The sequence below is a fragment of the Gracilinanus agilis genome, chromosome 6 (genome assembly GCF_016433145.1).
Source record: "Gracilinanus agilis isolate LMUSP501 chromosome 6, AgileGrace, whole genome shotgun sequence".
Lineage (NCBI taxonomy): Eukaryota > Metazoa > Chordata > Mammalia > Didelphimorphia > Didelphidae > Gracilinanus > Gracilinanus agilis.
The window spans coordinates 126802824-126826722 of record NC_058135.1 but is presented as its reverse complement, the minus strand read 5'-3'; the positions used below and the strand labels follow the sequence as shown (position 1 = coordinate 126826722).

Genomic DNA, 23899 nt, shown 5'->3' with positions numbered 1-23899 from the left:
TTTAATGCAAAGCGGTCTGTCTGCCAGCTGTTAAACCAGATGTTTGGGTAACAAAAACTTAGTAACTTGTTCAAATAGTGCATTCTGAATAATCTCTTAAATCCCTTGTTGAGAGCACCACAAACAACAAAAAACAAGTTTCTTCAAATACTTGGTGTTCTTGAAGTTTATGTTTTAATGATTCAATTTGCATTTAATCAATCAATCAATTAATCAATCAATCACTAAACATTGACTAAGTGCCTATTATGTGCCAGGACTCTGCTATGTGCTCAGGGAAAAAGAAAGAGGCAAAAGACAGTTCTTGACCTCAAGGAGTTTACAATCTAAGAATGGAGACAATATTAAAAAAGATTTCATCGAATCCATCTCACTGATGTCAGCTTTCATCCATGCAGACCATAATCCCATATCCCATGTGATTCTCCTCTTCATTCTCCCACAGACATCCATCAGGGGAGTCAATCTCTATAGCCCCCTGGGCTTTCAGAAAACATTCATGTACCTCCTATTCTATATGAAAGGAACTAAGTTCTGGAGTTTGCCATGAGAAATATAGTTAGGTCATCTTTCTCTGGGTCATTGTCATTGACATTTTCTAACTCAATATGAAAAAGACTTCACAGTCAAACCCCATTTAATTTTGGCCAGTTTAGGCATTATTCCTTTGATGGTCTCATTCAAATTTTTCAGATGCCCTTTCTTTCTTCAAAACACAAAATTTTTCTGCAATACTGAAAGATTTTACTAAAATAATACAATCATAGTTAGCTTTCACATATGCCCCTTGACAGGTTTCTCGGACTCTGTAGATGGTGGAAGTCCCTGCTCTAAGACTATTAACATGATGTGACCCAGGACAACATTCCAGCTATTTTATCTCTTATGCTCTGGCTTCAGTTGATGACCTCATTCTTTTCTATTGAAGTTATAAGATCATAGGTTTAGAGCTAGAAGAACCATAGGTCACCTAATTCAACCACCTAATTTTATCGATAAAGAAACTGCATCCAAGAAAGGAGAGACACCTTGCCTATGGTCAAAGAGGTAATGAGAAAGGCAGCATTCGAACTCATCTTCTTCATTACAAATCTAGCTCCTTTCATTTCCCGAGAATCTTTGATGTTGTTTTGTGAGTGCATGCCATTGTTGTAATTTATGTGCAGCTCATTTATATCCACCAGGCATCCCTTTATTGATCTTTGAACAAGTCAACTTTTATTTTTTATGTATTTTGGTATTTCATGATTGGCAGTCAGGTAGCATTACTGGAAGAATACTGGTACTAAAAAATAAGGGTTTATGTATCCTGGAGAAGACTAGCACTGCTGAAAGCAATGAACAATTTCCCAAATGTAATCCAATTTACTCTCTTCCTCCTATTCAATTCTGGGCCTGGGTCCCAGATTTGTTTTGTGCAAATAAATGCATAAAAGTGATTCACTATTCATAGAACCACAGAGGTAAAGTGGCTTTGGAGATGGTTTAGTGTGACTCTTTCATTTTATATTTGAAGAAAATTAGATTTGGAAAGGTCAAATGATTGCCCAGTTGGCATCACCATAGAACTTTAAGGTTTGCAGAGTTATACATACAATATTTTGTTTTGATTCTCCCATCAATCCTATGAAATAGAGCCATGACTGTCCCCAACTTACAGAATGAGGAAATTGAATCACGGAAAGGTTCAGTGACTTGTGCAGGCTTCCATAGATAATAGAGCTATTTTGAATGAGCTTTGATCCCTAAGTCATACTAACTACAAGCCCAACACACAGTCATTCCACCAGAACCATGATTAGAAATCCATGCCCTCTAAGTCCCAACTCCCTTTACCCCCTACGAGAATTCAATCTTCACAATTTGCCTCTGGAGTTCTGAGGCTGTTTACTTTCTTTTTCAAAAGTGGATTTTATTTTGTTTTATTTTTGTTTTTCTATCATCTAAATTTGTCCCCTTCCTATTTCTAGAGAGTTATTCTTAATAAAAATTAATTTTAAAAAATTCAGCAATGCTGATTGAAAAAACTCTGTTACCACAGAGGGGTTTTCTCATCTCTTTTGTCTGGGGGCTTGAGCTGATTTAAATGTTTTGTAAAAAAGCTTTCCTGTGCTTGCAGTCACTGGGTAGTAGCATTTTCCTGGCTCTGCTTACCTCTCTTTGCATCAGTTCTTATAGATCTTTCCATCTTTCTCTGTGTTTTTCAAAAGAGCTTTTCTCTATGGCCTCGTGGGGCCCCCATTTATCACTGTTATAAGATGCAATGAACACGTAATACTTTGCCTCTGGCTTGTTTTTAGCATCATTCTTGAGATGAAGGATAATTCAGATGTCAAGGTTGGAATGGGTTCTTATAACTTTCTTACATCTGTGTAAAGAGCTACCTGTGGGATTATTCCTAGAACTGGGGTTGGGATGAATTGGAAAGTGCTTTGTTCCATTTGGAGGATGAGCACTGATGAACTCTGACTTGTCAATTTTAGGAATATAAGGTTACCCTGGGAAAAGCTGGGTGGTACCATAGAGGCAGGGCTAAATTTGGATTAAGGAAAAACTGAGTTCAAAATCCTGCCTCTGACCCTTACTGGCTGGGTGATCCTAAGCTATTTAATGTCTGTCAACCTTAGCTTTCTCATCTGGAAAATGGAGACAAGAAGAACACCACCTGAAAGGATTGCTGGGAAGAACAAATGGATAACTTATGAAAAGCTTGTTATATAAACACTAGCCTTTATTTGTTCTTATTATGCTTGTTCCTTTCACTGGCCCTACCAAGATGGTGATTCCTCTAATACAGCCCATATTTCTTGAGTCAGGAGGGTCTCTTGAATTTTGGGCCATTCAGATGCCATCTAATGCCAACCAAGTCAGTGGTTATACCCACTTCAAACCTCTCCCAGGGTGGGGCACAAGGGTTTCCTAATCCTTGGTGCTTTTAGACAGCTGAACTCAAAGTCAAGAAAACTGGGGTCGAATCTCATGTTTCCTAATTCTGTGGAAATAGAGAAGTCATTCAACTTTTTTAATAATAAATTTATTTAATTAATTAATTTAGAATATTTTTCCATGATTACATGATTCATGTTCTTTCCATTTCCCACCCCTTCCCCCTTGCCCCTGAAGCCAATGAGCAATTCCACTGGGTTTTACATGTAGCATTGTTTGAAACCTATTTCCATATTATTACTATTTGCAATAGAGTGATCATTTAGAGTCTATATCCCCAATCATATCTCTACTGAACCATGTGATGAATCATATGTTTTTCTTCTGTGTTTCTGCTCCCACAGTACTTTCTCTGGATGTGGATAGTGTTCTTTCTCATAAGTCCCTCAGAATTGTCCTGGATAGTCAAGTAACTTTTGAGAGTCTCAGTTTCCTCATCTGTGAAACAGAAATACTTATTCTGTGCAGGGGATGGTGTTAAGCACTGAGAAAACCAGCAGTAACTTATTATACCTATTTCACACTCCAAATACCATGAAAATGAATTATGATTATGAAAATAATTATTATTGTTATGCCAAGTCCCTAGGCTCTTTATTCCCTAAACTGATCCCAATCTGACTGAGACTTCTCTAATACAGACTATATTTCCTAGGTCAGGAGAGTCTCCCTAATTTTAGGGCAATTACCATCTAATAATGTCAATGAAGCAAATGTTATAATATCTAACTATATATAGAACCTCTCAGAGTGGAGCCCCTTATGTTCTATGGTCTTCTAGCACTAGAAATAGAATGATATAAGAATTGTTGAGCTGAACTTGGGGTCAGGAGATCTGATCTTTCATGCTTACAAATTCCAAGACAATGAAGAAGTCACTTAACTTAGTAGAGTCTCAGTTTTCTCTTCTATAAAATAGGAATACCTACTATGTGTGAGGGATAGTGCTAGGCACTGAGAAGACTAGTATTAACTATCTCATGTAGGCCTGATGTGAGGAGACTGTTTCACATACCTTAAATACTATGAAAATTAATAATAATAAATATTTCTTTTTAAAATTGTTAATTTTATTAATTATTATTATCCACAAAATTAATTGTTATTATTATCATCCACAAAAGAACTGAGAATTCGAGATGAGAGGGAAAAGTATACATTCCTCTGTGGAAAAGAGAGAAAATATCTTCTGGAGTCAGAGGAGCTGGGTTCAATTCCCATCATTACTCCTTGAACTACTTGAGTTACTGAAAAATGATAATTAAATGTTACTGAAAAGAAAAGCTAGTGATCTATCATGTATGTTAGTTGGTGACTATTTTCCTTCCTGACCTACGTCTGTATGTGATTTAATCTCAGGTGTTTTGGGATATATGATTCACTGAGGCTCCTGACTCCAGGATATCATATTTCACTGTTCTCTTGTCAAGATAAGGCTAGATAAGGGGGTATATCAGAAATCTCTTGCCTTCGATCAGTAAAAATATTTACAAGTTAGGATGGATAGCTTGGATCTAAAAAGATCTGGCCCTCCTCTCCACTCCATTTCTCTCCCCTAAATGTACTTTCTTATTATCCTTAACTACAGATCATGAATGCTAACTTTTTAGAAATTTTCTAATTTTTTATAGTACCATTTGTTTTTAAAAGTGCCATGTTTTTAGCCCTCCAATAACCCAACAGTCAACGGAGAATGGAAAGCTTATGGTGGATGTGAGAAGGCATATTATGTTATTGCAAAGTTACAACTCTATAAGGTAAGTTATTACACCCATTTTACAGATGAGGAAACCAAAGCTGCTATTATTGGAGTTGTTACTGAAGAAATGTAGCAAAAAAAAAAAAAAAAGTAGGCTGGTCATTTGCTAAGTGTGAGGGATAACCAAGGGATGGTTTGTGAGAGACACTGAAGAGACAACTCACATATTGATGCGATTGCAGATCCTTGAAATAGTAAGGCAACCCTTTTTCAGACTCATTTGTGGCTAGTGGTCCCTGACCTGTCCACCTACTCCTTCCTGATATTTGGGAATTCCCTTTTCAATCTTTATTTGTTTAAAATGAAATATCCTCAAAACTATCAATAAATCATATAAAAATGTTCTAAATTCCTCCTGGTTAGAGAAATGCAAATCAAAGCAACTCCGCAGTACCACCTCACACCTAATAGAGTGGCCAATATGACAGTAAAGAAAAATAATAAATGTTGGAGGGGATTTGGCAAAATTGGGACACTAATGCACTGCTGATAAAGTTGTGAACTGTTCCAACCATTCTGAAGGGCAATTTGGAATTATGCCCAAAGGGCTTTAAAAGAATGCCTGTCCTTTGATCCAGCAATACCACTATTGGATTTGTATCCCAAAGAGATACAAAAAAATGGAAAAGAATCTGTTTGTACAAAAATATTTATAGCTGTGCTTTTTGTGATGGCAAAAATATGGAAAATGAGGGTATGTCCCTTGATTGGAGAATGGCTGAACAAATTGTGGTATATGATGGTGATGGAATACTATTGTGCTATAAGGAACGATGAATTGCTTGATTTCTATATGAACTCCACGAACTGATTTGTAACAAAATAAGCAGAACCAAGAGAACATTATACACAGTAACTGGAACATTGTGGAATGATCAAAAGTAATGGACTTTTGCTACTAAAAGCAATGCAACGATCCAGGACAATTCTGAGGGACTTATGAGAAAGAATGCTATCCACGTTGAGAGAAAGAATTGTGGGAGTAGAAATCCAGACGAAAACCTATGATTTATCACTTGTTTATATGGGGTTTGAGTTTTAAAAGATTATTAGAAAAATGAATAATATGGAAATAGGTTTGAGTGGTAATATATGTATAATCCAGTGAAATTGCTTGTTAACTCTAGGAAGAGGGAAAGGAAACAAAATGAGTCATGTAACCATGAAAAAATTGTAAAATAAAACAAAAAATAAAAATAACTAAAATGAAATTTCAGCATCTAATTTTCACTTTAATTTGGGAAAGTCCTTCCCCCCCCCTCCCCACTCCAAATGCATAAAACACTAATCCCTAGCTTTCTCTGAGGCTCAGCAAAGGCACTGCCTTCTACAACAGGGGTGCTGAACGATTTGGTAGGCCATACAATGTTTTTAAAGGGTTAAAATAAAGCATATAGGATTATCATGTGGATGAATTATGCTACATATGGTTATCAAAATATTTTATTTTAAAAAAAAACTAACAAGTTCATGGATCCCAGGGGAAGAGTTCCTATTCTAAAGGAAATCTTAACTGGTCCTGTCAGTTGTTAGTATTCTCCCTCTTCAAATTATCTTGCATTTAGTTCTTTGTTTGTACATTCTCTCTGTATTCATTGTTCCCCAGGAGAAAGTCAGCTCCTTGGGGGAAGAGCTTATTTCATTTTTGTCTCTGACTTTTCAGTGCCCAGAACAGTCTCCTGCACTGAGTACTTGACAAATTGAACTCAATCTCAAATTATTATTTTTTTCTGATCTACTCAAACTATCATTATCAAAATGTTTGGTGCTGTTTTGTATTATTCTCTCTTCCTCTGCTCCACAAATCTCCATAAATTGCCAACGACTTATGTTCTGCCTAAAATTAGACCTGAATATTAATGAATTAATGAATTAATACTAGCAGCAATGCTGACAACTGGCTAACAATTTAGCCAGTCAAAATTGCAGCTTAAGCCTTTTCCTCTATGACTAATACAGGAAACAAGTAATGACGAATGTCAAGTAGAAAAACTGAACCTGGCAAACAACAAACTGAACCTGACAATGACAACAACAAAATGACCTTTGGATGTTTCTCTATGAGCAAGAGTCAAAGGTCTGAAAGTTAGTAATTACTCCTCTCATCTGAGGCCAGAAGCTGTGGTGGCCCTAGAAGGGGTACCAGTGGAAAACCAGAGGACATGACTTTGAACCACAGCTTTGACACTTAGTAATTGTGTGGTGATGGGCAAACAAACTATTTTTATCCTTGTGCCTCAGTTTCCTTATTGGAAAAATGAGGAGTTGGCCTAGATGATAGTTTAAAAAAAATCTGTCTCTCATACTATCCCTCCCTTTCCTTCCTCTAATGTAGAAAATAAAAAGAACAAATATGAAAAATAAAATTCTCAAACCTTAGCTACCTAACATAGTCTAGCAAAACCAAAGTCCAACGTTATGACTGAAAATGTATGTCTTAGCATTTTAAGTTTGCCATCTTTCTTCCTGGAGATGACTTCCATCTTGATGTTTTCGGACATGATTTATTATGTGGATTAGAGTTCTTAAATTCTTTCAAAATTGTTTTTCTATTTTTTCTCATTGTATAAATGGTTCTACTTACTTTGTAACAGTTCATAAAAAACTTTGCATTTTCCTCTGAAATTGTCTATTTCATGATTTTTCCTAGCCCAAAAACATTCTGTTACTCTTATATACCATATGTAGCCACTCCCAAATAGGAGAAGAAGTCTTCTATTTCCAATTTTGGGGCTATTATGAAAAGAGTTGTGATAAATATCTTTGCAAATCCAGAACCCTTTTCCATATCTATTTTTTTTTTTTGTGGTGACATTGGCCTAGTAGTGGTATCTCTGAGACAAGGAATACCTACATTTTAGTAACTTTTTGACCATGGTTCAAAATTGCTTTCCAGAATAGCTAGACCAATTCACATCTCCACCAACAATACATCAAGGTGCTGGTTTTTCTCACAATATCTCCTGCATCTGTTATTTTCCTCCTTTGTCATCTCTGCTGGTCTAATAGTTATGAGGTAGAACCTCAAAGTTGCTTTAATTTGTATTTCTCTAATTACTATTGATTTAGAGGATCCTTTAATATCACTGTTGATAACTTGGATTTCTTTCTTTTAAAAATTACCTGTCCACACCCCTTTGTCTTAGACAAGATGATCTTTAACATGCCTTATACCTCTAAACTCTCGATTCTTAATGTCGTTTAAAAAATATAAAATATATATTCTATGTAAAAACCAAACCACTGAGACTTTAAAAAAACAACTCTTACCTTTTGTCTTAGAATCAATATTGTGTATTAGTTCCAAGGCAGAACAGTGGCCAGGGCTAGGCAATGGGGATGAAGTGACTTGCCAAGGATGACAAAGCTAGGAAGCATCTCAGGCCACATTAGAACCCAAGACCTCCTGATACAGGCCTGGCTCTCAATCCCCTGAGCCCCCTAGGTCCTCCCACACTGAGACAGTTTAAAGAACATATTTTATTTCCCTTTAGGAAGGTTCCCCCAAGGTCAAAAGGAAGAATCTTAGTTTACTATGTGCCAGCTGATCAATCAATCAACACTTATGAAACCCTTCCTTGCATAGATGATGACGAAGTCTAAGATCAACAGAACTAAACAAAGTGGATGGAGTCCCACAATGCTCCTCAATTTTCACTGCAGAATCTTTGAGCCACCAGAACTGGGGTTTGCCTGAACCTACCATTTCAGCCACGGACACCAAATTATTCCTGTATGTGGGCTTTGTTTTTTGTTTTTTTAATGCTCACTTTGGAGTCTGCAATAGAAGCCAGGACAGGTTCCTTATTAAAATATGAAGAATGAAATATCACAGGCAATGGATTTCCTTCTGCTTTAAACTCATCCCTGCATAAGAAATGAATGGGTCTTACATTTATACCCTCAGATGCTGCCTTATAGCAGATGCTTCTCTCCTTTCTTCTGGATGCCAGGGCAGACTTCACAGCTTCAGGAGGCTCCCTGAGGAGACCTGGACATCCACTGACTGACCAAAGCTGCAGGACCAGTGACAGATTCCAAAGAAGAAGCTTATGTCAATTATGCCAAATCAGATTCCAACATGGAGGGTTCCTTCCTTATGGAGGGCACTTCTAAAGCAGCCGCTCTCTGGGGTCTCCTCCTCCTCGGCATCCCTCTCCTACCTAATCTGGCACCTTACACCTTCTTAATTACATCTCTAACCAAGATTGCTCCCGATTCTGTAAACTGACATGGTCTTCAGGGAGGGCTGCTGTGGTCCATGTTCATAAACTGAAATAGGACATCATAGCCTGTTGTATGTAACAGTCATTTCTCTCTCTTCTCTCCCCTCATCGCTTCTCCTCTCCTCTGTCTTTAAGTTTTATTGAAGTCTTTTGTTTCATGTAAATCATTTTCTTTCTCTGTCTCTCTCCCCTCATAACCAAGAAAAATAATTAAGCAAAGTCAACCAAAACAGTGACATCATCTGATGCAATGGGATACATTTTGCATCCATTGTCCTTGACCTCTTTACTTATAGAAGAGGGGTATTGTTCATGAGCCATTTTCCAAAAAAGGGATTATTCATTACAGTTACTAAGAGATTGAACTCTTTCTACTAATTCTTTTTTGTTTAAATTACTGTAATTTTCTGGTTCAGCTTACTTTAAATCTATATGTTATATCATAAAAGTCTTCTCATGTTCTCTGAATTCCTCAGATGCCAAATTTCTAATGGTATAACACTTTTCCATTATATTTGTATGTCACAATTTGTTTAGTCATTTCTCAACTCAAACATTTTTGTTTCCAGGGTTTTTTGTTCCCACAAAAAATGATGATATGGATATTTTGTTGTATGTGGGGTCAATATTTTTGTCACTGACCTTCTTGAGGTATCTATCAAACAGAATGATTCTTGATCAAATGGTATAAACATTTTAATAATGTTTGTTACAAAATTACAAATTGTTTTCCAGAAGAGTTGAACTGATATGTAACACCAAAAACAGTATATCTTTGCATAAATACTCTCATAGTTCCTCTAACAGAGACTTGTCTTTGATCATCTCTGACAATCTGATGGGTGTGAGGTGAAACCTTAGAGTTACTTTCAATTGTATGGAAGTAGTTTTTATAGTTGATAGTTTGCATTTCTTCTTTTAAAAACTGTTTGTTCATATGTAGGTTATCTTTCGATTAAGAGAATGTTAAGAGAACATATTGAAAATCTGCTCTTTCCTAGGTTCAAATTCTAAGTGGGATCATAAACCTCTGGAGTGATTGAATTTAAGGTTTTAAAAGGTCCTAATTTAATTTAATATCTTATGTTTAGGTTGTTTCCATTTGCCCTTTGTGTTTTGGGGGTTTCTATTAATATGAGATACTTATGAAAATAGATTAATCCTTCATTCTGAGTTTAGATAGAATGGTCCTATGTTGCTTAGAAGGCACAGTAAAAGAGCCTTGTGATATGGAAAACATGTTCAAAATAATCCTGAACCAAGGGAACTAGGGAAAGATGAGGTGTTGGTTGAAAAAAATAACTGGTCAGGGAGGGAACCCCTACCAGGCAGGGTAGGGCTTCAGAGGGGATGCTGGGGAAGTGGAGTGGAAAGTTTGGCATAATTGAAGCAGAATCATGAATTCTGATTTATCTTGGCTAAGAGAAAGTTAAGGAAACTTAGACTCTTCTCTGATTACTCTAGGGATTTAAATGAGGTTAAGGGAGTCTTTAGGATTGGGATTTTTAACCCAAGGCCTGGGTTCCGTATTTTGTTTTGTTTTGTTTTTGTAAACACATTTCAATATAATTAGTTTCTTTCATACTCCTATGTCTTTTGTTATATGCATTTACAAACATTCTTCAGGGAAGGGTTTCCTAGCCAGACTGCCAGACTGGTTCTAAGCTTCTGCATTAGAATGAATGAGTTCAGAATGCTCTTTCAGTGTAACTTCAGGTCAAACTCCCAACCCAGGGCTTTGCCCTTCCTTCCTAGGAGGGTTCTAGAATCGACCCATCCTCAGCGTTCTGGATCTAGTCACCTTTCAAGAATGTTTTTTCACTTTACCTCCTGGACCCAAGTATGGTATTGCTTAGTGCTAGGTTCTAGGATAATGAATTCTGAGCCTTTCCATCCCACTTTCTTATATCACCTAGAATCAGAGACCCTAAGCTCATTCAGTTATTAAACAATTTATCATGGGGAGGAATTTAAGTTATAGTTGCCAACGAAGGGAAGATGTTGTATACACTGATATTAAGGCATTTTCAAAAATACAAGGCCAAATCTAAAGTGACTCAGAAATACCTGCAAGAGTAACTCTCCTTCCAGGAAATCTCTCTGCTGATCATGGCATGAAGGTGATGGGGAGTCTTTGGAGGCCATGCCAAGAGGGTGCAAGTTCTGGCAGTTACTACTGAAGCTGGAAGGACTCTGAGGAGAGGCCTAGAGAGAGGTCAGCTGTACAAGGACCAGCTTCTCTACGGACAAGGTAGATCAGTCTATGTACCAGTAGACTGCCCATTGGGTAATGAAGTCTTTGGTCATGGTAGCCATCTTTCCTACTGGATGAACAAGATGGTAATTTCCTGTAAAATGATCATTATAAACACCCAGCTGGAAAACAGATGGTGCATTTTAAATCACTCATGTAAGTGAGCTGACCTGTAAATCGTCATTAATGCACTGGGTCTTCATTTTCTCTGCTGCGTAATCAGCCTTTTATCTCCTACCAGTGAAATCCATTAGCCACAGGCTTCTCATCTATTTGTATCTCTTCTCAGCTATTAAAACATTATTGTATTTAATAATTCACCCTTGATGATTGGCCCCAGCTTTCATTAGGCCTCAATTCGGGAAAAAATAAGGACAGATTAGATAGATCTACACACTGCGGAATGCTTAACATCAAAGCTCTCTTGCTAGGAAAACAGGGACAGCCTGTTCATGGAAACCACTTGAACTGGGCAGCCTGAACCCTGCGGCTTGAAGGGGACAAAGTAGTGGGCCCGAGACACGCATTCCTATACATTCACCTTTACAAAGCTCTACTTGCACAGAGCAGGTGAAAACAGAAATACGAAGGGCTACATGGAGGGTGCAAACATACTGGATTTGGAACCAGAGGCCCAAGGTCCAAATCCTGTCTGTCCTTTACTACTTGTGTGATCTTAAGCAATTCACTTTACCCACTGTGTCTGTTTCCTATCAATAAAAGGAAGATGTTAGATCAGATGACCTTGAAGCTTCTTTCTAGCTTGAAATCTATGATCTTATGATAAGAGACTCTTCAGATACCTCTAGTTCTTAAGCCTTCTAATTCAATTCATCAAACATTTATTAAGCTTGAGGCTAGGTACTGCTCTGCCAGGGGTGTGCGGGATGTTGAAATAAAAAGCAGTCTTGCCCTTCAGGAAACTTACCATTTACTGCAGGTGGAAATGGAGGGACGGGGTACAACATGCACCCACAGAAATGAAAACAAAATGCATCAAAGTAAACACAATAAATACTACCAAGGAATCAGGAAAGACCTGATTCTCCAAAGTCTGAATTCAAATTTCCTCCCATTCTATTCTAGCACTTCCCATGTAATATGCACAAAATGCAGACTTAGTACAAAAGCAAAATGATTACAAAAACTAATATAGAACAGCAGGCTCTATCTGCAGTAAGAGTAAACATTTTTAAAACACACAATGAGGGCTTAGTTAAACAACTAACTTTAAAAAGGGTCAACATCCATCCATCTTGTTTTGCTATTATAGATCTATCTTATCTATCTATCTGCTGGCATGTGTGTGTGTATGTTCACATACATACATACATATAACATAAGGCAAACAGGGTTAAGTGACTTGTCCAGGGTCACACATCTAGTAAGTGTCTGAGGCCAGATTTAAACTCTGGAAGAAGAGTCTTACTAACTCCAGGCCTGGTACTCTATCCATTGTGTTACTATACAACACACTCTCTCTCTCTCTCTCTCTCTCTCTCTCTCTCTCTCTCTCTCTCTCTCTCTCTCTCTCTCTCTCAGCTTCCCCCTACCTGAGCAAGTATTTGACAGAAACAAGTTTGATTTTTCAAAGCTTTTTAAAAAAACCTATATAATTGAATGCTAACAAGAAGAATATCTAAACAACTATCTAAATACCCACAATGCAACTGGAATTTAGGATACAAAGACAAAAATCTTTTACTCATTTTGATGGGAACATATTGAACTGACAGCATGGTGCACGGAGAAGAACCCTAGAAGAGTCTGAGGAGCTGGGTTCAAACCTCTACTATTTTATTTACCTGTATGACTTCAGGCAATCACTTCTCTGACCTTCTAATTTCCTCACCTATGAAAGGAGGAAGTTGGATGAAATCACATCTAAGGTTTCTTACTGCCCCAAATCCATTCTTCTTTGGTATCAAATGAGGTAACCCTAAAATCTCCATGTAGCTTTAAGCCAATGAAGCTTAAAATAAAATGATTAAAACTCATGAGGCTACTGAAACTTACAACTGCATGGGAATTTGGGGGATACCCAATACATTTAATCCTGGATGTTCCTCAGAAAGAAAGTTCACAGAACATTCAGCCCCATTCTGCATTCCTAGACAAGAAAACCGGCTATCACAGATCCAGAAGGGAGAGCTTACTGAGTTTACGGAAACAGCGAATAAAATGCTTAGTTTCTGTCTCTGGAGGTGGAGTGGGAAGGGAATCATTTTTGGCACAAGAGGGTGGGTTACAAAGCCCTCATTCCTCCCTGTGCCGTGCCCCTGATACCCTCTACAGTAGGTAACAGAATCACAGCCAGCAGCACTCCCAGACTATTGTTACTGGGGACACAGATGAGATACACTTAGCTCCATTCAGAATAGCACAGGATGCTTCCTCCCCAGAAATGTGCTCACTGGTAGTCATAGGGATGGGTGATGCTCTTAAGTCAGTCTCTCTGTCTCTGTTTCTCCCTCTCGCCTTAAAAACAATCATAGGATCACAGACTTAAAGCTAGAAGAGACTTCAGAGACAATCCAAGTCCAAGCCCCTCCATGACAAGTGAGGAAGGTGAAACCACAGTCACCCGGTTGGTTAAGTGTCAGACCTCAGATTTGAACCTGGTCCCCTGACTCCAAATCCATCATCACTCTTTCTACTTGCCCACCATTTACCTAGAAAGAGAGCCAGAGAAAAGTAAACACAGCCAGGGAAAGAGAGAGACACCTAGAGGACAACAGGTAGCATCAGGGAAATGACCAGTCTGGCATGAGTCATCCTCCTTCCCCATCTCCTCATGCTCTGCCTTCACCCCAAGGTCATTTCAAAGCAGAGTGGACAGCAACCTCTCTAGTAAGCCAGCAGAGGATAGAAGTCACTCTTTAAAAGCCTTCTGCCGTAAATGCCTCTCATATGTGATCATAAATGTGAATATCAATTATGCAGACATCTCTACAAATAGATTATGGAAAAAGGAGCAGAGTATCATAAGTGATACTAATGGTTTCTGTACATTATTATTATTTCTATGGCTAGGATCAAAAGTTCAAGAGCTTTAGACTGTAGGCAGTCACAGAACTGGAGACACTAATGAGGGTTGATAGCTTCTCCAACTGTAACTGATCTTTCCCTCCCACACTGATCTCTCCTTTCTGTGAAATCCTTCTGCACTCAGTCAAGACCACACAGGTTAGCAATTAACTCTTCTAGAATTGTTTTGTGGGCTAGTTTTTCTGTCTCCCCAACTACACCACTAACTCTTTGATGGCCAGAGCCTCACATTATATTTCTACATGCCAAACTTTCATGCTTAGCACAGAGTTGGGACTCAATAAAAACCTGGTGACTGAGTAGTAAAAGAATAAAACAATAATGGAAAAGCCTCATAAATAGGCATCAGTATGAGAGAATTGGATTTAACAGGATTCATCTACCTCTGGGAGGGGAGAGATGATTTTTATTATTTTTATACAAAAGGAAAGTATCTTGTACATAGTAAGCACTTAATAATTGTTTGGTGCCAAATCTGGGGTCTCACTTGTGGTCAATTAATACACATACTGATGAAGAATGAAATTGTTAAGACTAACATCAACAAAGACCTAAAGAAATAAAACGTGCAGAAAAGAAAAACCCAATATTGTGGGCAAAGTTATATAAGTTTCATCATATTAACTTGCTGGGAAACTGTACAACTTTAGACTTGACAAGGTTTAGAGACTCCTACAAAAAGGATTAAACATTTATTTCATGGGACATCAAACAGCTTTGCCCAATTTATGAGACTGTCAAAATAAATCATTGTTTCCTCAACTTTTCCTGCTAAGGATGCCTCTTGGCATCTGCCAAAAGTTGGAATCCGTCTCCTTTCCATTTTGATATTCAAGTTTTACTCCTGATCAAGGCTTTGCAGCCTGAGTTCTTTGCATTTCCAGTAGCTCTAGGATGATTTCTTCTCTCTCTCCACTTCTTTCCCTTTCAATAACAGGATCTCCATGGATTCATTCATTTCCAAATGCCTCCTTTCTCCACATTTCTTCTGGCCTTTGCCCATTCAATTAAAAGGCAAAGCTTTTCCAAGCTCTGGTTACATTCTCTGGCCTTGACTCTGTGAACTGTCCTGTACAACACCCACCCACTGTGTTCCAACATATAGTGCTTTAAGGTTTGCAAAGTGCATTGTTTCATTTGGGGCTCACATGAAGCCCTAAGTTAAGATTTAAACCCAGGTATTTTTGACATGAGGTTTCCACTATGCTGTATCTGGCACACAGTAGGCATTTAATAAATGTTGACTGATTTCTTTTCAAATGTCTGACCCTTACAACAAGCTTGTGACATGGGTTTAGTTTAGTTTCTGGGCCCTTGTGGAGGGGGTGCTTGAACTGGAGTCAACCAACCAACCAACGAATAGTTATTAAGTGTTTATGTACAAGGCACTGTATTGGGCACTGGGGACAGAAAGAGTAAAGCATCCTCAGGAGGACTATTAGGGGAAGACTACCTGCATAGCTAGCTAGTTAGACACACAGGCAGACAGGCAGGCAAGCAGTCAGATAGACACACACAGACACAGACAGATAGGCAGGTAGACAAATAGGCAGACCAAGAGACAGTAGCAGACAGACAGACAGGCAGATAGACAAGCAGACATGGAGATAGAAGGCAAGCAGGCAGACAGGAAGATAAGCAGACAGACAGGCAGGCAGGCAGGTAGATAAATTAGATGGACAGGCAGGCACGCAAGCAGAAAGATTAGATAGATAGCTACAGAGAGAGAGAGATATATAAAAGAGAACCAAGGTGATTTGGGGAGAAGCCTTTAATATCTAGGGAGATCAGGAAAGGTCTTGTGTAGGAGACGGAGATCATCCAAGAGATGGAGTGTATTTCAGGAATGGGAAATAGTCGGTGTGAAGGCATGGTGTCAGGAAGACACCATGAAATCCCCCTTGAGATGACCATGATGACAACAACTACTCTGACAACTACTAAGAGATGTGATGTTGGGCAAGTCATTTAATGTTGTTGGGTCTGTGCTTTTTCATCTATAAAATAAGGTACTGATCTACATGGCCACTAAGGCTTTTTGAGTACGAGAGCTACAATCCTATGAGAAAACTAAGCTTTAGAGATGTTAAGTGATTTGTCTAAGATCACACAGTGAGTAAGGGCCTCAGGTGGAATCTGAAATGGGCATAGTAATAACACCAACATGAAAGGATTGTTGTGAGGGTCTAAACAGCAAAGACCCAGAGCCCATTTTTAAGAAATTGTGACATATGGAATTTCTTTGTTTTAAATCCACTTAAAAGGATTTTGATACCATCTTGTTTGAGAGCAGAGGAACAGAGAGCCTGGCCTAAGATCTCTTTAAGCCATAACAAATTGCAGAGAAATATAATCAATCAGAATGCTGTGGTTGATGGGAGAGCTGGCCTCGAGGCTAGGGAGACTTGGGGTTCAAGTGCTTGCCTTGGACACAGCCTGGCTGAGACCTGTGCAAGTCGATTATCCTCTGAGTGCTCTAAGCAACTCACCAAGTCCCTGTAAGGCTAGAATTTGCTAAGATGTTACTGATTTCCATTGGGATAAGGAGTTCACATTATCTGTTGCAGAGATGTTCCTGCCCTGTTTGTAGATGGGGTTCCCTCACCTGGGAGTTCCTTCTAACAATGGAATCACTAGGCAAGTTCATGTATTCCAACCATCTATGAATACTCAAATGCCTGACAGTCATTGAGTCCATACGAAAATGATCAAGTTGAGGTCCCCAGTGATAAGCTGCACCGGGCTGGGCAAGTTTGGTCCTTAAATGGCAAATTGAGCCTGGCCCATACACATACATGCTTTATTTTCTGAGAGACTGTAAGTGCCTTGAAAGCTGGGACTACCTCATATTTGTTTCTGTATCATCAGCACCATGAACAGTGCCTGATACATAGTAGGGACTTCCACAGTTGTGGTTGGAGTGACTGACTGATAAGCAAAGTGTTAATAAGAGCAAGGCAGATGAGTGGGACTGGGGGGGGGGGGGAGGGGCGGTGTCACAGGATAAGGGGATTCCCTGATACAGGGCTTTAGGTTTGCTGCTGGTTGGCTAATCTGGGAGCTGTCTTTGAAGTCATTCAGATTAAGGCTCGAGCATTTTTCCTTAACCTAATTTATCATTTGCCTCCAGAATGATTTCACAGAATATAGACTCAGAGGGATGACCATTTTATACAAACCATATTAATAATAGAAGAAGTTGCATTATGGTGTTAAAATGCGATCTCCTTTTTATATTCCTTTTAGCCTATATTTCAAGCAAACAAGGTTTTAGAGTAAGCTGAACTCAACTGATAGGCAGTTGCTAACAGGTCTCAAGGCAAATATCAAGTATTACCTCCAGGGAAATAACAGAAAATTAAAATAATGGGACAATTCAATTCAACATGCAACACAGCTACTCTGTGCTGTGCACTGAAAAATGTAAAGACAAAACCCAAACACTCCCTTGTCCTCAAGGAGCTTATGTTCTACAACACACACAGAAAAGTAAGTATAGAAAAATAAATACAAAATAGTTCTAGACCAGGTAGGATGCTGTTACAACAGTGCAGGTGAGAGGGGATCAGGGATTCGTCTTGGGTGGTGATCAAGAAATTGGAGAGAAAGGGACAGAGGAGAAAGTTGTTATGGAGAAAAAGACTTGATTTTATTTTTTTCAAGAATGAGGGACATTTATTGGCAGTGAAGGACAAGGATAAATAAGTTTAAAGTAATTGCAAAAGTTCTGATTAAAAATTTACCATTTGGATGACTAAGTCAAAGGAAGAAATAAGGAGTTTCTGAAATCAGAATCACAGAACCCCAGTTGGAAGAAGCCTTAGCCATCATCTATTTATCCTCTCTCCACCAGATGGTCATCCATCCAAGTATTGTTGGAAGACCTAGAATGAAAGCAAACCCATCACCTCCTGAGGCAGCCCATTCTACTTGGGGATAGCTCCACTGGGATATTTTCGTAATAGAGGGCTAAAGTATATATCTTTCCAGGATCCACACTCTCTCCTCTAATTCTGTTCTAGGGAGTCAAGCACAAAGTTTATACCCTAATTCCACATGAAAGACTTAAATAAGTGGAGGCAATTATCATGACCTCTTTATCACTCCTCCCTTCACCAAGTCTTTTCTTCTTTAAGTTAAAAATTCCCATCTGCCACCATCTCAAGGCCCTTTACCACTGTGGCGCATTTACCAATGGCATCCCTAAGATGTGATGCTTGGAAATGCACACAATATTCCAGATACAAAGTGGCCTGGACATAGTGGGACTATTACCTTGCTAGCCCTAGGCCAATCTTTATATCTAAATGATTGATCTATAGATGTGCCATATCTGAAAGACTGGTTGCATGCAGCCTTTCCCTGCCCTTCCCCTTCCCCACCGTGTCCAAAGCTCAAGTTTCAGAAAGCAGCAGCTTCCTAGTTGGGAGGCATTCCAGCTGGCAAACAAAGATGAATTGTCTGGGCTCCAGGTTTCTTCTCCCATCAAAGACATGGACATCTGTAATTAAATGTGCCCATATCTTCCTCTTTATTTTCTTTGCTATTCTGTTTGGCTAAATCCTTCTTATGGACAGTTTCATGTGTCTGCACTTATTAAAGAAAACTGCCTCTCAAGTCAGGGTTCAAATCCTGTCTTTGACATTGACCACGTATATGAATTTGGGCAGTCACTTGATTTCCCTGGGGCTCAGTTTCTCCATCTGTAAAATAAAGGAGTTGGTCTAGATAACTTTTAAGGTCTCTCCTAGCTCTTCATTTAACCTGAATTCTAAGATCTTGTTTTTAAGATATTTTGAAGACTGTAGTTCTATATAATTGTTTTCCTTTGTAATCATATATATTTTACTTTACACATTTTAAAGCATAATTCTGAGGAGTCCATGGGCTTCACCAGGCTGCCAAAGGTATCTTTGATGCAAAAAAGGTTAAGAAACTCTGCTTGTTTAGATTGCTAAAGACTACACTGGCTGGAGCTCAAGCCAGGAATTTGGATAGATGTTGACCCTAAGATAACTCTGAACCTGGTTGAGATTTTTGGGGGTCCATGTAGTATGATCTAAAAAAGTAATGGTTCTAATTATGGCTGATAAATGAAAATGTAGCGTGTATGATACTACTAATATCAAGGAAAAGGAAAGCAATAAGGTTTGAAGGAAAAACATCAATTAGACATACCAAAAATGATTCCCCCCATCATTTAAAGCTCTCAGAAAGACCCAGGAATGCCTTTCAGAAATGTTTCCATCTTATCTTCTCAAACTTTTTTCATTAAATTTGCTTTGCCCATAAACATCAAAATTCAAGATAATTTAAAATATTTTCTGTTTTTTAAGCTTATTATTTTTCCGTTTTGCTTAATGACTGCTACAGGGATGTTTTCTATTTTTTCATTGCAAATCACAGTTATAGAATGTTAGAGATGGAAGGCTCATTTACTCTAACCCTCTCATTTAACAGATGATGGCCAAGAGCCAGAGGTGAAAAGAATACTGGCATCAGAGGGCTTGGGTTGAAATCTTGCCTCTCCTCCTTAGCTGTGACACTTTGGGTAAATTGCTTCACTTCTCTGGGGTTCAGAGTCCTCCTTGGTAAAATGACGGGTATAAGATGATCTTTAAGGTTCCTTCCTGCTCTACATCTATAATTGTAAGACCATTAAGTGATTTCTCCAGTGTCACATGACTACTTAGTGGCAGAAGACCAGAGGCAGCTGGTGGTGCAGCAGAGAGAATGCTGGGCCCAGATCCCAAAAAACATTCTAGACTCTGACACTTAGTAGGTGGATGATCCTGGGTGAGTCACTTAGCCCTTTTTTGCCTCAGTTTCCTCAACTGTAAATTGAGGATGATAATAATAGCACCTGTCTTCCTGGGTTGCTGTGAGGTCCACATGAGATAATACTGTCACATATATACATATTGGGTGCTACATAAATGTCTATTCCCTCACCTTTCCCACCAGAACCCATCCATGGGGCTCGACTCTCCATTGGGCAACCCTCCTTTCCCTTCATGCTCCAAGTGTGAATGAGAACGCTCTTGGAACAGAGAGGCTGCGTGGATCTTTGCAGGCCAGCAAGGAGGCTGCCACTTAGTGATGCCATTTCTCAGGGTAAATGCTTTCAGAATTCCAAACCACCAAATTACAGCTGCATCTCACTGGTGAGACTCATCTCGCCAGGACCTTCTCATGCCGTATATCGAGGCCCGTCACTCCTGCCCTAACTTCCTGATACCTGAGTATCTGGAGAAGATAAATGAAAGCACTCAGAGGAAAGGCAATCTATAAATAAAGGCATTCTGACGACGGGCAGATCTGTTTCTCTGCTGAGGTTGCAGAATCTTTCTCCCACTGAGCTCTCCATCATTCGCTTACGGGAAGGACCCGCCTAAGTCTGAGTGCCTGGCCTGCTGATCTTGAAGTGTGCCCTGGTGTTTTAGACAGAACTCTGGACTGGGAGTCACGCTTGGATCCCACCTTGGAAACTTAGCGGCTGCGTGTTTCTGTACCGGCTGTTTACTTTCTCTGAGCCTTAGTTTTCTCGTCTGTAAAATGGTGATATTTCACAGAGTCAGCGCAGAGAGGTTTGAAAGAGCAAATGCATGTGAAGAAAAGGAAAAGAGATTTAGAAATGGAAGGGACCCCAGACACTGACTCTTGTTCCATTCCTTCATTCTACCCACTTAAGTGACTTTGCCAAGGTCAGCCAAGAAATATTTGAACTTAAGTCCCCCGACTCCAGAACTAGTGATCTTTCTGCTGTAATTTATGCTCACTCTCAAATTATGAAAACAATGTCAGCAATGATTATTATTCTATGATTACAAAAATGTAAAAAGACAAAAAATATTTTCCTAATGTATGTGGTCAGGAACAGCTAAGTGGTACAGCGGATAGAGTGCTGGGCCTAACGTCAGGCAGACTCACCTCAGATACTTGCTAGCTGTATGACCCTGAGCAAGTCATTTAACCTTGTTGGTCTCACTTTAATCTGTCGAATAAGCTGGAGAAAGAAATGGCAAAAACCACTGCAGGATCTCTGCCAAGAAAACTTCAAAGTCAGGTCAGTGAGGTGGTGCAGTGAATAGAACGCAAGGCCCAGAGTCAGGAAGACTTATCTTCTTGAGTTCAAATATGGCACGAGACACTTAAACTAGTGTGACCTTGAGCAAGTCATTTAACTTTGCCTCATCTAGAATCTTTGCAAAGAAAACACCACTTGGGGTCAGGAAGGGCCGAACATGCTGAAATCACTCGGCAGTCACAACGTATTTGGTCTCATCAAAATAATTTGCCTATAATAAATCATGGGTTCCCAAGGCAGGCAGGTTATGGGACACTGAGTTTCAAGTTCTGATCTCAGTTTTGTCATGATAGCCTGGAAGGGGATCCTGCCTGAATCTTTTCCCCAATTGTAAAGCATGAAGAAGTATCTTCAATTTCCAAAAGTGACAAGAGACGACTACATCCTTTCTGGAAACAGCCACCACTGATATTTCCCTAGCATTTCCAAGCCGGCAACGTAAACCTGATGGTCTCATCCATTTCCACGGATTCAATTTTCATCTCTCTGCTGATGACTCTTTAATCTGCTTATCTGGCTCTAACCTTTCTGCCAGCCTTCAGTCTTGCATCTCAGACTGGGTGTCCTATACATGTCTCACACTCAAAATGCCCCAAATAGAACTCAAAGTTTCCTTTAACCCCTCTTGGCCCTGGCATGGTATCATGGCATGGTGTCATCCCCTAGGCTGCCCAGGCTGAAGCCTAGAGGCTGCCCTCTGCTCTTTACTCTCCCTGCCAGACCAAATCTGTAGCGAAGGTTCATCACTATTACAGTCATAGCACCTCTTGCATTTGCCTCCGATGCTGCCACCACTCAAATGCTGCACCTGCTGCTGGGTCTGCTGGACACAAGACTCGCCCCATTCTTGTCCAGCCTTCATTCGGCTGTCAAAGCGATGGTAAAGTGAAGGTCCAATCACATCACCCTCCCATCCCCTATTCCATAAACTCTGGGGGCTCCCTGTCACCTCCAGTTTCAAATATAAAACCCTGTTCACAGGATCCAAAGTCCTTTGTGAGCTGGACCCCCACTTCACAGTCTTCTTCCACCTGACAGCGCTCCCACTTGTCTTCTGAGATCCAGGAGCAAGATATTCCAAGCTTGGGCATCTTCCTCAGCTGCTCCCATGCCTGTAAAGCTCTTCATTCTCATCTGCCCCTCCTGGCTTCTTTCAAGCCCTGCCTTCTACAGGAAGACCTTCCAGACACCCCTTCATTCTGAGAAGGTGCCTCCTCTCTGATGACTATCTCCCATTTATCTTACCTCTGGTCTGTTTGTACATTTTTGTCCTGTGCCCTCCCCCATCAGACTGTGAGATCCAGCGATATCTTTTCCCTTTCTTTGAATCCACAGCACTTAGCAGAGTGCTCGGCACATAGTAGGCTCTTAATAAATGTTCACCAACAGACCAACACTATATATATCCTCTCAAAAATATTACAAAGTAGGCAGCACTGTCCTAATAATCTCCATTCTCCAGATGAGGCCATCCAGGACTCAGAGGCTGCTGTGCTTACACGGCAAGCAAGTGCCAGAGGTCAGGCACGACCGGGCACTTTCCTGACTCTAATGCCTTTGCTCTATTCATGATGCCATTCTATCCTCATTCATTAAAGGCATCCAGTCTATGTCACTAAGATCCTTGTAAAGACTCGGCCTGTGCATTAAAGGAAGGATTAACTTAAAAGAGGGAGATCAAGTTGCAAAACAGAGACCACCTACCCTTTTGAGGTAGAATGTGAACCTAGTGTCAGATACAAGGAAATCTTTCAGGATAAAGAGCACTGACCCCCCCCCCCCAAACAATTTATTAGGTCTTCTACTTAGGCAGCTGATGCTTACTGAAGCAAGGAGTAGAGAAAGTTCTCTAGATGATTCCATAATCTTGAGTTGGCAATGAAAATGGAGAGCTGACATGCCAATAACTTGTCAATCTCCTTGTGACCTTCTAATGCCTGGAGTGGCAAGAGATGCTGGCAGAAACAGATTCCTAGGTAACTGCCGGAAGTGGGTCCAAGCCTCAGGGTGCAGTTCTTAAAGATGCCTTTGCCTAATGGTATTCACTCAATAAACACTGAAAAAAATGGTGTCCATTTAAGTCCACCTGTTTCTTGACACCCTGCTAATGCCTTACACTAGGGAAAGGGTTTCCTGGAGCACACATAATACATTTCCATATTAGTTTCTAAGAGAAAAGGTCTAGATTACAAGGTATAATAAAATTTGATTAATGCAGGCTAACATGGCAGAGGAAGAGGAGATCAGAAAAGAGACGCCATTTTATTTCCCTGTGTACTGAATAACTTGAATTAGACACTATAAATATGTTTAGAGCTACTAAGATCCTATTGGGCCTATTTTCAGATTTTTAATTAGCAGCATTCTTTGCATTTCAACAACTGACATAATGAAATCCTTAATAATTCTTTTATCTGGAGCAGATGCCACTACAGTCTTGTCAAAGCAACTGATGTGCTGATCAAATCCTGTCTGTATGGGAAATGGGAAAACTAATCCAGAGACAGAGAGAGAGGGAGGGAGAGAGGGAGGGAGAGAGAGAGAGAGGGGGAGGGGGAGAGGGAGAGGGAGAGGGAGAG

General features: G+C 39.7%; 1 protein-coding gene across 4 annotated transcripts in view; it reads right to left on the bottom strand.

Moving 5' to 3' along the window:
• Positions 1-23899, bottom strand: part of SLC10A7 (solute carrier family 10 member 7) — a 323901-nt gene that overhangs the window by 60506 nt on the left and 239496 nt on the right. The window lies entirely within an intron of this gene.